The 14,903-nt window shown below is 40.3% G+C and overlaps 1 long non-coding RNA gene across 2 annotated transcripts in view; it reads right to left on the bottom strand.

The window, feature by feature from the left end:
• LOC308610261 overlaps nt 1-14,361 on the bottom strand; it is a 45,581-nt gene extending 31,220 nt beyond the window's left edge. For both annotated transcript variants that reach the window (XR_014014485.1, XR_014014486.1), the window contains exon 1: nt 14,347-14,361. This is a non-coding gene — a long non-coding RNA (uncharacterized lncRNA). The remainder of the gene's footprint in view (nt 1-14,346) is intronic.
• Between the last annotated feature and the right edge of the window lie 542 nt (nt 14,362-14,903).

Here is a 14,903-nt window from a genome sequence, read left to right as displayed (position 1 = left end):
AAGCTATTAACATTTTATCTTGCTAGACATTGCCAAATTACTTGTCAAAAGATGGAACCAAATTATATTGCAAAAATCTTTGCCAACAGAAGACATTATATATAATTTTGATTTTGCTAAATTAATAAGTTGGAAACCTATGTTCCATTTCTTTGATAACAGAGTGCTGCTGGAGTCTGGGAGGGCAGCCATGTCCATGAAGGCTCCCCAGAGTTGGAGCGGGGAAGTAGAAAAAGGTAAAAAAAATACTAATTGTATTTTCCCTCGATTGTTATCTCTCACTCTTTTCTGCCTCTGTGTGACTTATATCCAGGTAGCTGGAGAAAAATCATGTGGCAGGGCAAATTGGTGTTCCAATAAATTAATAATCACCAGCTTCAAATGGATTTTCAAGACTGGAAATATTGCTCTGACCTACAGTATGTTCTTTCTAATTCTCCTTAAGGACTATTTTCTGAGAAGCTTTACCTGCCCTCCTCAAATGTTCCTCCATCCTCTCTACTTCCTTCACTCTGAGCTGGTGAGGTGCTTCATAACTCATTAAGAACACAGAAGTCAGTAAATAGTCCACTGCCAAATCCATTAATTCATTAGCGTTTGCATTGATCTTTGTATTCCCTTTTACTACAGGAGTTAAAGGTAAAAGGCCATGTGCACTACAGATAGCATTTCATTTTCTCTCATCTCCTCAAGTACGTCACAGCACTGCGTTTTCTACAGCCCATTTACTCCTTATGAATGATTCTTGCCAAAATTCAACCTCATCCTAGACTAGTAACTCCAATTTAAAATGTTAAAAACTATACATGCAACATGAAAGCCTCCCTCCTCCCCTAATCCCTGCATATCTTCTTTAGCCAATTCATGTCTGAACTTTTCAAAATTGTTATCTTCATATATTGTTTCCATTTCCTCACGTCCCATGTACTCTATAATTTACATCCATCTGACTTCTCTCACCATAATCTCTTTGCCCACTGTCCTGAAATTTTACTTATGGAGGTCACCAGCGATCTCCATGTCAGTATAGCCAACAAATAGTTTTTGTCCTATTTCTAGGCTCTTTCCTTCTTTAAAAAAGGAAAAGAAAAACAAAAACCGTTTTTTTCTTCTATGCTTTTACACACTCATCATCTTCTGTCTTGGTATATTTTACTGGCTTTCTGTGTTTAATCTGATTTCTAATATTCTATTAGTTTCCTTTATCTTCAGTGGAATAAAGCAGTATATGAAGGATTATTCTCAACAGTTAGTTCTCATAATAACAGTACTAGTAGCAGCAGTCAATACTCTATAATGCTTATCATGTGCCAGACACTATTCTAAGACACTGTTTAAATACATATATATAGACACACACAAATATATATGAGGTTTTCCTCCTCATAGGCCTATGAAATAAGCCTATTATTATACCCATGTTACAAATGAGAAAACTGAGGCAATGAGAGGCCAAGGTCCCATGATCAGTACATGGTGAAGCCCCGCCTGAGTTGATGCTGGAACTTTAGAGTAGACATGATAAATAGTGTCTCACAGATTGGCCTTAAAAGTGAGCAACATTTAATTAATAACTTATGAAGTACCAGAAAAAAATGGAACATTTTAAATTGAATGGGAACTACTAAGTCATGTATCAGTAACTAAGAATGACTCTTATTGAATGAAATTATTTTTCATTATTCTTTTGAAAGAAGAATATTCTTGTGTAAGTGTTTCACAGTTTTTTTTTCATTCACATATTTATTCATTTATTGGACACACATTTCCTACACAACTTCTATGTGCCAGTGTCTGCTGCCAGCTGTTTTGCAAAATCAGAAGAAAAGGAAAGGTAATTCCTTTTCACCATTGCCTCAGCCAGAAAGCTTTCCCCAACAGGTTCTCAGAGGCTCTCCCAGAGAAACAGATTTCTTTTTTCCTGTATAATTAAGCACAAATTGTTAGGTGCAGGGCTCGGCCATGGAGGGATGGATGGTCAGAGGTGTTCCATGCAAGGCTGGGGGACGCTTTTGTGTTTGGTTAGCTGTTAGGAAATGCTAATTTCCTTTTCTCTTGCCATTAGGCACTAATTCCCTGCTGTGCCAGAAATTTTTTGCAGGCTGGGGCCAGAAAGGTGAAGGGAGCTGTACGGCACAAATGCCACAGAATCACCTGCACCAGGAAACTGCTGCTGGGCCAGGAAGGTGATTGTTCACCCAGCGTTTGTGCCAACAATGGACCTCACAACTCCTTTTCTTCTTGTCCTTGGGAGCAGGCCTAAGAGTAGGGACTAAATTTGGTCTCTGACTGTCTCAGGTCGCTAAGCGTGTACCCTACACACGAGGTTCCACTAGCAATTAAGCATCTAATCAAAATCTCCTAGCTCAGGAACAAAAGCCAAGGCTTAACTCTTTCCTGGGCTGCTGACTGCAAGGAGATCCGTGTTGCCTGCCCGTCAGAGCCACGTGTCTGCGTCCCCACATCTACTGCTCTGAAGGGGAGACAGCCCACAGCAAGCTCCCAAGCCCTACAGCACAGATACCCTGAAAGCTCGGGGAGGGCAATGTGTGTTCCTTCTGCTTCTCACAAACACAAGGCAAAACGGGCTGCACCCACCTCACCCTAACACCTCTGCCTCTGCAGGTCTCATCCCAGAAACGCCCTTTACTTTTAAAGAACCAGGTGGCCAGAACTGTGACCACAGATGACAATTTTTCTGCCATTTTATTTTAGCCCTATGCAAAGAGCCTCTAGCGTGGCCCTATGACTCTGTTCGCCTGGTGTTGACACCTTGTATGATCACCACCTCCCTCTGAGCATAGACAGGACCTGTGACTTTTTTCTAAACAATTGAATATGGCAAAGGTGAAGGGGTTTGGCAGATGTTATAAAGGTCCCAAGTCAAAAGGGTAAATCAAAAAGGAGATTATCCTGTGTGGCCTTAATCAGGTGAAAGCTCATAAAAGAGGCACCGGGCCTTCTACAGGCCAGAGACCCTCCTTGCTGGCTGAAGCAAGCAGCCACACTGAAGAAGCCCACAGGGAGGAACTGCATTGCCTCTAGGATCTGGGGTGGCCTCCAGTGACAATCAGCAAAAAGCTGGGGACCCCAGTCTTGGAGCAACCAGGATATGAATTCTGCCAACGTCCTGAATGAGCATGGAAGTCATTCCCCCCCAGACTGATGTCCACATGAAAATGTGGCCCACTCAACACGTTTATCAGAGCCTGGTGAGACCCCAAGCAGAGGACCCAGTGCCTGGACTCCTGACCCATAAAACCTGGGTTGTTTTAAGCCACTAATTTGTTACTCAGCAAACAGATAACTAATACAATTCCTAAGCATTCAGATCCTACATTTTTAAATGACTGGTGACTCAGCTGTATTGCAGCCATGGTCTTCATCATTAATATCTTTAAATCACCAGCCAATTAATATATTCCTTCTATGCATTGCCCCTTGGGTCCATGGTGCATATTTTTTGAGACCACTGAGCTCTTGAGATATTCTGTCAATCATTTCTCATTTCTTCTCAACCTTGCCTTTTTAGTCACTGAGAGCCCATATTGCAAAGAAAGATCTTAAAGTGAGTAGAAAACTACATTAAACAAAAAGATATGGATCCTATGTTCGACACACAAATATTACAAAAATATATTCTTTTTCTTTTAATCAAGCTTTCACATGCACAAAGAGAAAATCATATTTTATTCCTGCTTGTCTTAAGCCTCATGAAGCCTTCAGTTCATAAACTTCTAGAAAACTTTCAAAGTTCTCAACAAATATGTTTTGTAGTTCAGATCATTTTAGAAATCAACTGCCATATACCAATAGGATTTTTTCCCCATGGAGTATGACAAGCTGAACCTATTTATATGGAAGAGCGGGCCAAGAAAGGCTAGGATACTTCTAAAGACTCCAAATGCCAGATATGAAGAATTATTATAAAGTGATACTTTATAGTATATTATAAAGTATGATGTTGGCACAATGATTTAAAAAATAATAAACCAACAGAAGAAAAAGAGGTGCCCAACACAGGCCCATGCATGTATTGAAATCTGATATATGGAAGATGGGACATTACAAGTCAGAGGGGAACAATATTCTATATACTGAATGGTACCCCATGATAGGTTCCCAATATAGGGGTGGGGGATAAATAAAACGGAAGAAATCTTCATTTAGGAATTTAGTTAACTACCAAACAATGAAAAGAAAAAGAGGTAAAAAAAAGGTATAAGCCAGTATTTTTAAACTATAACACAGTAAACAGTTATATAAATCATGTTATTCATTGTGTTTTGCAATCATTTATCATTTTAAAACAATCTAGGGTTAAGAGAGGCTGACTGACCTTTTAAAATATATTAATTACTGCCTATGATTCAGCTCTTAAAAATATATGCTTAATTTGTGATTGAGAAAGGGGATTCATTTTAAAAAATAGCTTTAACATGCCTTTGGCCTAACAAAAGCCAAACATGGGATGTATTTCAAAATCATAGGATTATGAAGATTGGATGTGAGCATGATGAAACAAGATTGGTCATGAATTGATAAGTACTAAAGCAAAATAATGGGCATCTAGGGATTTATTATGTATGTGTGTGTTTGACATTTTCCATAACTAAGAAAGTATTTTTAAAAAGGACAAAAAAGAGTGTTTGGTAAAGCATCTCAAGTAAGAAAGTTAAACAATAAGTCCCCTACATACAAATGAGTTCCATTCCGAGAACGCGTTCCTTAAGTCCAAATTGTTTGTAAATCCAACAAAGTTAGCCTGGGTACCCAACTAACAAATCGGCTATATAGTACTGTACTGAAATAGGTTTATAATACTTTTCACACAAATAATACATACAAAACAAACAGAAAAAATAAAGAAAACATTTTTAATCTTACAGTCCAGTACTCTGAAAAGTACAGTGGTACCAGCTACTTTACTTCTGCTTTTACGCTTGCTTCTGGACATCCTGGGCTTGAAATAAAGATACTGTACTACTGTCCTCTATACAGTTCTGTAAACTACACAAAAGCACAACCACCTGTAGAAGATGCATGCACGTGACAATTTACCCCAGACACTTGAACTTACGTGATTGGACATGCGAATGCATGTTTGCATCTTTGAAAGTTCACAACTTGAAGGTTTGTATGTAGGGGACTTACTGTACAGAACTTGTGTGCTATTATTTTAAGAAAACACACATGTATATATGTGCATATATATGTGTATATATATATAGGCATAATAAAATGTGCATAAAAAGTTATGTTATATATACACACACACACACATATATACGCATATATACATAATTAACATAACTTTTGGGGGCAGGCAAGTCTACATTCTTACACGGTCATGTTACAGGTGAGGATCCTGATCTCTCCTGGGTGGTTATCTTCTGTTTGCCCTCCCAGGTCCCCTCTCCCCCCTTCTCTGGTGAACTGGAAGGGTGAGGTTGACAGAATCCCAGCCCCTGAGACTTCTAACTGGGTCTGGGCCATGGAGAGCATCAGAGAGATGGGAGGGAGGGAGGAGGAAAGTGAAGGCAGGGGATTTGTTTCCCTGGCTTTCTCCCTGCTAGATAGCCTCCAAGTGGGCTAACTATGACCTTTTACTGAAGGTTACCGTACCTCTCAAGAAGACCAATTCTCCAGGGGTCCTTCTTCTGCTGGGGTCCTAAAACTGATCCCTCTCTTCTTCCCTTTGGACATAGAGATTGTCTCAGCTCCTAGCCCCAGATTCCTGCACAATCCCTCCTATGGGGCTGTACTCACACCCTCGTAACAGTTTTGTGTGCCATCTGTTATCTATTAGGACCCTAATTACCACCCTCTTCATTAAACAATAGATGGTACACAGTTATTATAAATAGAGATGGGGAGATTATTATTCTCTACATTTGCAAATACTTCCAGTATTGCAGTTATGTCCTAGGTGATTCCCAAACTGGACACAGCAGATATAGGAATAAAGGAAAAGAGAGATGTGCAATTGGGGGCTATCAACTAGATACTCACTGGTCCACAAACCAGTTCCTTTTGCTAATAGACATGGAGGGAACTGAGAAGACAGTCCTTTCTCTGAAAAGCCCCAATTGTGAGAGCAATTCAGCTCTTTTAACTTTCCCTATATCTGAACCTAGACTCAGTGCTATAGGACTATTAGAGCACATCAAATATTTGCACTATAGTTACCTGGATACATGTATTTATCTCCTCCAGTAGGCTGTGAGCAATTCAAGGAAAAGAGTCCATCTCATTCAACTTTATATCCTTGCCATCTAGCACAGTGTCTGCCATATAACAGACACAGTAAATGTTAATTGAATGAATAAATGCCTGCTTGAATAAGTGAATGCCAGTGGGGCCAGTGTGTTCCATAGCAGGGCTCTAAACAGAGGCTCTTCTCACCTTCCAGTCACCATCTGGCTTCCAAAAGCAGCACCAAATCCAAATGTGACCTTGGTACCATGGAATAAAGAATCTTTCTCATCTGAATCACTCGCATCTGCCTGGCTACAGTCAACATAAGGTCTTGAGGCTGAGACACACCTTCATTTGTTAAAAGGGGGAGGGGAGCAGATGGCAAATGAAGGTACTAAAGCTCATTAATTCCTAATGGAGTTGTCCTCCTGGATGTAATTAGAACAAAAAGAAGAGCCAAAGAAGGAGGGTTTGGGAAATAAAGTAGGCAGCTGGAAGAGGTTTATGAACGGTATAAACCCTCAGGGAGCTTTCCATTAGAGAGAATAATAATGTCCACACTTCACAATGGCATAGTTCTCCTCAACCAGCAAAACACATCTGCATACATTATTTCAATAGCGTCTCAGGAAATGATTGTAAGACACAGAGGAGAGTTTTATTTTTCCAATTGTGTAAATTAAAAAAGTTAAACTTCTCCTCAGAGAAGTTAAGCCACCTGCCCTGAGTAACATGGCTAGAAAGTTGTAGAATAAGGATGGATTTCAAACATTCTGACACTGAATTTGGTCTCCATCCATTCCATGGCTATAAATGGAGAGAGTGACCTTCAGACCAATTCTAAAAAGCATGTGACACTCCACCCAGCTCAGCTATTCCACAGCATGCTCTTTTCTTCCATGCCCACTACCAATCACTTAAAGACAACCAGTTGCCTTCTATTTTTGATTGGCAAGTGGGACACAGAAGTTCTTATGAGCCTAGAGTTTTTATTTCTTTATGTCCCCATGGAAGACCTCAAGCCAAGAGAGAAGGGAACTCTTCCTATTAGACCTAGTTAACTGACTCCATTTCTTCCCACTGTTCCCAACACAAAATAAATTTATTCAAATATGTAGTTGCATTGAAATTGAGAATTACATATTGTACTTTGATCTTATAGGAAGTGTGCAGCATAAATCTGAGATATCAGCATTAAATGCAGAGACTTTATAACTAAGGGCTTGCTAGTAAGCCTGGGTTTTCATACTCAGGTCAGTCTACCCAAAAAGAAGTACGTTATTTGAAAATTGACTCTTTGCATTAAAGTAAACTTGCCCCTTAAAGTCTTCTTCTTCCTCTCTCAAAGACACACAGCTGACTTAGTTCAGAAGCAAGCTGAAAAGAGTAAGGAAGATGTTCTATTTAACCAGCATCAATTGCTTATAACTATCCTGTTCTCAGCATCTTTTCCCCCCAAGGAAGCATTCAGCCAACATTTTTATTGGACTGATGCCCAGATGGCTCCATTAATTCATGCAACTACCTTTGTTGGAGTGCTCCAGGCATTATTACTCATGAATCCTACAGAGCACAAATATATCTCTAGAAATACTGTCATTTGTATTACATATGACCTTAAAGCATCTTCATAAATTATACCTTCAAAGCAAACTAGAGAGCACTGAAGTCTTTTGCTATGTTAGTCATCTTAGTTTCACTAGACCCATTGTCTTTTCTTTACATATGCAATGTAACTAAATTGGTTTTAGTGATCTGGGTCCTTCAGATTCATCAACTTTATCTTAAAGTGTATAAGATATATGATCTTTAAATCTGTAATGGTATCTTTCTGCTCTGTGGGTTTCATTGGTTCAAACTTATCTTCCAATTATGTCTTCCTGAGATGTATTCTAGCTATGATGGGGGCTTCTAGGCTGTGGTTTATTTCTGGTACTGTATCTATTAAGTAATCAAACAAGAAAAACAACAAAAATTGTGCTTTGGCTTCATATACATTAGACCATTTAACATGAAACCTGTCCATTTTCAGAGATTTTGGCAACAAATATAGTCACTTAATTATTAAATTAGTTACTTTATCCTAAACAATTATCAGTAGCCCACCACAGTAATAAGAAAGTTCTTTCTCAAAATAATTACCATTTGATTTTCAATTGCTTATAAAATGAGCACTGCTTTCTACCCAAAATTTCCATGAAATCTTAAAGTCCCCTACTATGATTGTGTTACTGTCGATTTCTCCTTTTATGGCTGTTAGTATTTGCCTTATGTATTGAGGTGCTCCTATGTTGGGTGCATAAATATTTACAATTGTTATATCTTCTTCTTGGATCGATCCCTTGATCATTATGTAGTGTCCTTCTTTGTCTCTTCTAGTAGTCTTTATTTTAAAGTCTATTTTGTCTGATATGAGAATTGCTACTCCAGCTTTCTTTTGGTTTCCATTTGCATGGAATATCTTTTTCCATCCCCTTACTTTCAGTCTGTATGTGTCTCTAGGTCTGAAGTGGGTCTCTTGTAGACAGCATATATATGGGTCTTGTTTTTGTATCCATTCAGCCAATCTGTGTCTTTTGGTGGGAGCATTTAGTCCATTTACATTTAAGGTAATTATTGACATGTATGTTCCTATTCCCATTTCCTTAATTGCTTTGGGTTCATTATTGTAGGTATATTCCTTCTGTTGTGTTTCTTGCCTAGAGAAGTTCCTTTAGCATTTGTTGTAAAGCTGGTTTGGTGGTGCTGAACTCTCTCAGCTTTTGCTTGTCTGTAAACGTTTTAATTTCTCCATCAAATCTGAATGAGACCCTTGCTGGGTTAGAGTAATCTTGGTTGTAGGTTTTTCTCCTTCATCACTTTAAATATGTCCTGCCACTCCCTTCTGGCTTGTAGAGTATCTGCTGAGAGATCAGCTGTTATCCTGATGGGGATTCCCTTGTGTGTTATTTGTTGTTTTTCCCTTGCTGCTTTTAATATGATTTCTTTGTGTTTAATTTTTGACAGTTTGATTAATATGTGTCTTGGCATATTTCTCCTTGGATTTATTCTGTATGGGACTCTCTGTGCCTCCTGGACTTGATTAACTATTTCCTTTCCCATATTAGGGAAGTTTTCAACTATAATCTCTTCAAATATTTTCTCAGTCCCTTTCTTTTTCTCTTCTTCTTCTGGAACCCCTATAATTCGAATGTTGGTGCATTTAATGTTGTCCCAGAGGTCCCTGAGACTGTCCTCTGTTCTTTTCATTCTTTTTTCTTTATTTTGCTCTGCATCAGTTATTTCCACTATTTTATCTTCCACCTCACTTATCCGTTCTTCTGCCTCAGTTATTCTGCTTTTGATCCCATCTAGAGTATTTTTCATTTCATTTATTGTGTTTTTAATCAATGCTTGATTCATCTTTAGTTCTTCTAGGTCCTTGTTAACTGTTTCTTGCATTTTGTCTATTCTATTTCCAAGATTTTGGATCTTGGAAATAGAATCTTGGATCATCTTTACTATCATTATTCTGAATTCTTTTTCAGGTAGACTGCCTATTACCTCTTCATTTGTTAGGTCTGGTGGGTTTTTATCTTGCTCCTTCTCCTGCTGTGTGTTTTTCTGTCTTCTCATTTTGCTTATGTTACTGTGTTTGGGGTATCCTTTTTGCAGGCTGCAGGTTCGTAGTTCCCGTTGTTTTTGGTGTCTGTCCCCAGTGGCTAAGGTTGGTTTAGTGGGTTGTGGAGGCTTCCTGGTGGAGGGGACTAGTGCCTGTGTTCTGGTGGATGAGGCTGGATCTTGTCTTTCTGGTGGACAGGTCCATGTCTGGTGGTGTGTTTTGGGGTGTCTGCTGACTTTTTATGATTTTAGGCAGCCTCTCTGCTAATGGGTGGGGTTGTGTTCCTGTCTTGCTAGTTGTTTGGCATAGGGTGTCCAGCACTGTAGCTTGCTGGTCGTTGAGTGAAGCTGGGTGCTGGTGTTGAGATGGAGATCTCTGGAAGATTTTCGCCGTTTCATATTATGTGGAGCTGGGAGGTCTCTTGTGGACCAGTGTCCTGAAGTTGGCTCTCCCACCTCAGAGGCACAGCACTGACTCCTGGCTCCTCAATTTGGGATGATTTGTTGTCTATTCAGGTATTCCACAGACGCAGGGTACATCAAGTTGATTGTGGAGCTTTAATCCGCTGCTTCTGAGGCTGATGGGAGAGATTTCCCTTTCTCTTCTTTGTTCTCACAGCTCCCGGGTCTCAGCTTTCGATTTGGCCCCGCCTCTGCGTGTAGGTCGCCGGAGGGCATCTGTTCTTCGCTCAGACAGGACAGGGTTAAAGGAGCAGCCGCTTCGGGGACTCTGGCTCACTCAGGCCGGGCGGGAGGGACGGCACGGAGTGCGGGGCGAGCCTGCAGCGGCAGAGGCCGGCGTGACGTTGCACCAGCCTGAGGCACGTCATGCGTTCTCCCAGGGAAGCCGCCCCTGGATCCTGGGACCCCGGCAGTGAAGGGCTGCACAGGCTCCCGGAAGGGCGGCGTGGACAGTGACCTGTGCTCGCACACAGGTCTCTTGGCAGTGGCAGCAGCAGCCCCAACGTCCCACGCCCGTCTCTGGGCTCCACGCTTTCAGCCTCGGCTCGCGCCCATCTGTGGAGCCCCTTTAAGCAGCGCTCTTAATCCCCTCTCCTCGCGCACCAGGAAACCAAGAGGGAAGAAAAAGTCTCTTGCCTCTTCGGCAGCTCCAGAGTTTTCCCGGACTCCCTCCCGGCTAGCAGTGGCACATTAGCCCCCTTCAGGCTGAGTTCTCGCCGCCAGCCCCAGTCCTCTCCCTGCGCTCTGACCGAAGCCCGAGCCTCAGCTTCCAGCACCGCCCAGCCCGGCGGGCGAGCAGACAAGCCTCTCGGGCTGGTGAGCGCCGGTCGGCACCGATCCTCTGTGCGGGAATCTCTCTGCTTTTCCCTACCCAGGTACGTGGGGAGTTTCTTGCCTTTTGGGAGGTCTGGGGTCTTCTGCCAGCGTTCAGCAGGTGTTCTGTAGGAGTTGTTCCATGTGTAGCTGTATTTCTGGTGTATCTGTGGGGAGGAAGGTGATCTCCGCATCTTACTCTTCCGCCATCTTCCCCGGAAGTCTATCCTTCTTCTTCCTCCATGAAATCTTTTAATAAATATTCTTGTTTCATATTAGGAGTTTAAATGAATAAAGCATTATTCACATAAAAGAAATAAGTACTTTGATCTACTACATTATTTTCAAAAGGAAAGTAGAACCACAATGTATGATGATATCCTGAACATGATCTGGGACACAAAAAAATCAGTATTATCTGTGAAACCCTGAGCAAAATTTCTCTCCTTTGTGGACAGAAAACAACAATGTCATTCAGCTATTTACATATGGCCCAGATACTAATGAGGAACTGTTTCCTGCTTTCTGTGAAGGAAAAGTGAACTATGAATAAATATCACTGGGGTCATTATCACCTGCACACACAGGTAACTGGTGGCTTGCAATCAAATAGTGTCAGAAGCAAAATGGATCTGTAGCAGGAAAATCTGTCTTAAGGCATGATTGGGGGTAAAAGACTAACTGTGGATAAATATTTGTGGTGCCTGGCAAAGCTCTCCAAGTTTCAAGATGAGGAAAGACCTTTCACGCATATATGGAACTTTCCATGAGAGTTCTAGAGCCTTTCAACCTCAGAATATATCTGGCCTATCCTCTTTTCAAAAGGTAAACTGACAGGATCTTGGAGAAATGGGAGTTGAACCTACTCTTAGAGATCTTCAGAGAAGAGGAATTTCAGCTTCCTGGCTTAGCTACGCTGCTTCTATCTAGTTTATTTTACATGGCCACACTTATCATGCTTAAAAATCAGCCCAAGTCCACCTGTTATTTTTTTTTAGCAGCATTCACTCATTTATTCAATAATTATATATTGAGCACCTCTTATGGTCCAGGCACAACTTCAGTAGCTGGAATTCAAGAGAGAACAAGAGAGACCATAATTCTTCCTCTTGTTGTCTTTATTATTCTAGCAATAAACAGTTCAATTCCCCGTAACATCCTTATTTCTTATATGAAATTGGGTCAACTTCTTTGACCAAAGCTAGTTTTGTTAGAATTTAATTTCTTTAACAAAAAATTCAGCAACATGAAAACCAACATTAGTTTTGTACTCACAATTTGACAGCATTTGGGGCTGGTTCTTTTTTATTATTTGTCATTCCCATGTTTTCTAGAGGTGTACCCTGAACTGAAGAACAGTTTCCCTCCATCCTGGAAGGATACCAGTTCAACCGCATACGCATCCCTGAGGGACACAGGTGGAATGTGAAGAAAGAGGGGGCCTAGCCAACCATATGGCCCATTCAGCATTGGGGAAAAATGGAACTGCCTTTACATCAAGTTTCCTAGGGAGGATATAGGGAAAGCTTGTACAGAATTACCACTCCAGCTAATCTGTAACTATTGCTACTACTACCATTGTCCTTTGACCTCACATACATTAGAATACTTGGTCCTCACAGCAACTCCATGAGGAACAGATGAGAAAACAGGCTGGAAAAGGTAAGTGACTTGTCTACAATTAACAGCTCTGACAAATGGTGGTGCTGAAATTCAAACTTATTTCAGGGGTCCGTCTCATGAAAAACCTATGATGTTAGTTATCTAATAAAACCATAGAAAGGGAGGAAAACCTAGGCAGAACACTCTATGACATAAATCACAGCAAGATCCTTTTTGACCTACCTCCTAGACAAATGGAAATAAAAACAAAAATAAACAAATGAGACCTAATGAATTAAAAGCTTTTGCACAGCAAAGGAAACCATAAACAAGATGAAAAGACAACCCTCAGAATGGGAGAAAATATTTGCAAATATTTGAAGCAACTGACAAAGGATTCATCTCCAAAGTTTACAAGCAGCTCATGCAGCTCAATATCAAAAAAACAACCCCATCCAAAAATGAGAAGACCTAAATAGACATTTCTCCAAAGAAGATATACAGATTGCCAACAAACACATGAAAGGATGCTCAACATCACTAATCATTAGAGAAATGCAAATCAAAACTACAATGAGATATCATCTCACACCAGTCAGAATGGCCATCATCAAGAAATCTAAAAACAATAAATGCTGGAGAGGGTGTGGAGAAAAGGGAATCTTCTTGCACTGTTGGTGGGAATGTAAATTGATACAGCCACTATGGAGAACAGTATGGGGATTCCTTAAAAAACTAAAAATAGAACTACCGTATGGCCCAGCAATCCCACTACTGGGCATATACCCTGAGAAAACCATAATTCAAAAAGAGTCACATAGCACAATGTTCATTGCAGCTCTATTTACAATAGCCAGGACATGGAAGCGACCTAAGTGTCCATCGACAGATGAATGGATAAAGAAGATGTGGCACATATATACAATGGAATATTACTCAGCCATAAAAAGAAATGAAATTGAGTTATTTGTAGTGAGGTGGATGGACCTAGAGTCTGTCATACAGAGTGAAGTAAGTCAGAAAGAGAAAGACAAATACCATATGCTAACACATATATATGGAATCTAAAAACAAGGTTCTGAAGAACCTAGGAGCAGGACAGGAATAAAGACACAGATGTAGAGAATGGACTTGAGGACACGGGGAGGGGGAAGGGTAAGCTGGGTGAAGTGAGAGTGTGGCATGGACATATATACACTACCAAATGTAAAATAGATAGCTAGTGGGAAGCAGCCACATAGCACAGGGAGATCAGCTCAGTGCTTTGTGACCGCCTAGAGGGGTGGGGAAGGGAGGGTGGGAGGGAGACACAAGAGGGAGGAGATATGGGGATATATGTGTATGTACAGCTGATTCACTTTGTTATAGAGCAGACACTAGCACACCATTGTGAAGCAATTATACTCCAATAAAGTTGTTAAAAAAAATAGAAACGAATTAAACTTTAACCATCATTATTTCATCCTATAGAATGACATAACCCAAGAGAAAAAGATAGAGGTGTTGAATATCACTCATGCATTTTCAGTTCCTTCTGAGAATCTTACTAATGTAATAAAAACATTGTTTTGAGCATTGTTTTATATGCATCCTCATATAAGACCACACATGCCTGTATCGATTAAAATTTAAAAGAAACAAATATTAACTGCAGATATCTAGTTCTCTTACCTTGAACAAAGTAGCTTCAGGTGCTTCCACTTTTGAAGCTGGATAAATATCAGACAGGAACGAAGTTCACTTTAGTTTGGTCCAGGAAGAAAAAAGATTCACAGCTCTGAGAATAAAGAAAGAATCAGACCTTGTCAGGGCATTTGGTTCTAATTAACTAGTGACAAAATGGTTCTACACTGCAACTATGTAAAAGTGGCTGAGTTATTTGAGCTAGGAAAGGTCAAAAACAATGATTATGATCAAGATATTATTATTACTGCATATACTTTTGATTATTGGGAGTGAATTTTCCTCTCCCTTTTCCTCATTAAAATTTTATGGTTTATCAATTTAAAGTTGATAAGTGAACAAGATAATTTAACATTATTTTGATAATGGAGCATATTCCTTGTAAAACATAAATCCCTGGAGGCTTTCTCAATTCGCCTTCTTCTATCCCCACAAAGCTGCCTCTGTCTAGTATTGAGCCATGGCTTTGCTCAAGAAAGCAAAACAAAACACGAATTATCTAGTGGTAGCAATCTGAATGAAGACCTGGCCCAGAGGACAAAAAA

Source organism: Mesoplodon bidens (genome assembly GCF_964165515.1).
Source record: "Mesoplodon bidens genome assembly, contig: HAP1_SCAFFOLD_270, whole genome shotgun sequence".
Classification (NCBI taxonomy): Eukaryota; Metazoa; Chordata; class Mammalia; order Artiodactyla; family Ziphiidae; genus Mesoplodon; species Mesoplodon bidens.
This window is presented reverse-complemented; position numbering and strand designations above follow the sequence as displayed.